The sequence below is a fragment of the Sinocyclocheilus rhinocerous genome, unplaced genomic scaffold, assembly GCF_001515625.1.
Source record: "Sinocyclocheilus rhinocerous isolate Xijiao unplaced genomic scaffold, SAMN03320098_v1.1 scaffold154, whole genome shotgun sequence".
In the NCBI taxonomy this organism is placed as follows: Eukaryota; Metazoa; Chordata; class Actinopteri; order Cypriniformes; family Cyprinidae; genus Sinocyclocheilus; species Sinocyclocheilus rhinocerous.
The window spans coordinates 201,603-203,052 of record NW_015659335.1 but is presented as its reverse complement, the minus strand read 5'-3'; positions in this window follow the sequence as shown (position 1 = coordinate 203,052).

Below are 1,450 nucleotides of genomic sequence, written 5' to 3'. Positions count from 1 at the left end.
CTTGATGTTACAGTCACTGCCCTTGCCGTCCAGAATAAAAGAGAACATCCCAATCGAGTGAAGGGATTTGTGGAAACTGTGGTTCCTAATTATTGTGATCCAACATTTGCCTCACATTTCAGGATGAAAAGACAAACATTTCAGGTGAAGGATAATCCACTTCTTACCTCCGAGACATATATAAGAAATATATAAATATGTATAGTATTTTTATGTTACATTAATCAGTGTCTAGCACACCTTCCTAAGGAAAGGATGGACCAGACGACATTGCAATTACTAAATGATATTTAGACAGACTTAAAGAAGTTCCAGATCTATACATGTGCTCTTATTATTTCAGTTATTTTGCCTTTAATGTAAATAAACATGTGCAAACAATATAATTGCTCTTGTAAATTTATTTTGATGTTAATTACATTGTGCAAGCGGTCTCTTTAATACCGCGTGGTTTATATACATGCTGCTGTTGATTGGGCTGACATTTATGACACACCCACCAAACAAGAGAAAAAGCATCTCAAACCCCGTTGCACACCGTTTCCAGGAAACATGTCGTTCAAACCTGGGAACAAAACTCATCTCCAATCACCTGTGAGCAGAATAGGATTGGACAGATGGAAAAGGAGAAAAACACTAGAGCTTCAAACGGGAGCTGTAACATAGCCACCTATTTATAGCCTACTAAAATATAGGCTATTGGAACCAAATGTATTTACTCTTAGTATTAGTATAGGACAATTTGTTTTTTATTACAGCCCGTGATAATTAATACATTACAAAAACAATGTAAAAATTTTAAATTAGGCTAAAAGAAAGTCATCCCACTCCTCTATGTCTATCATCGCTTGGATTACAGATTCAGGTGCCTTCTTTTTGAAAGTGATTTTTCTCCAATGAGGGGGAGGAGGGGCGAACATTTGGCAAATTACACTCTAAAAAATGCTGGGTTAAATATAACCCAGTGCTGGGTTAAAAAGGGACAAACCCAGCTATTGGGCTGTTTTTTAGAGTGTACGCTGCAGCACTTTTATATTTTTGCACTGTGAGCAGACAGAGTTACAGATTCAGGTGCCTTCTTTTTGAAAGTGATTTTTCTCCAATGAGGGGGAGGAGGGGCGAACATTTGGCAAATTACACTCTAAAAAATGCTGGGTTAAATATAACCCAGTGCTGGGTTAAAAAGGGACAAACCCAGCTATTGGGCTGTTTTGACCCAGCGGTTGGGTTGTTTTTTAGAGTGTACGCTGCAGCACTTTTATATTTTTGCACTGTGAGCAGACAGAGTGTCAATCAATGCATTGGAGAATACAACGAACATAAAGAAACGAAGTTGCTTGATTTCCCTAACAAGCAACCATATTTTTTTTAAATAAGCCCAAAAAACCGCAACCCGGGATTTTTTCACGCAACTTTACAAAAAAAGAAGCCCAAAGTCGCGTATAATACG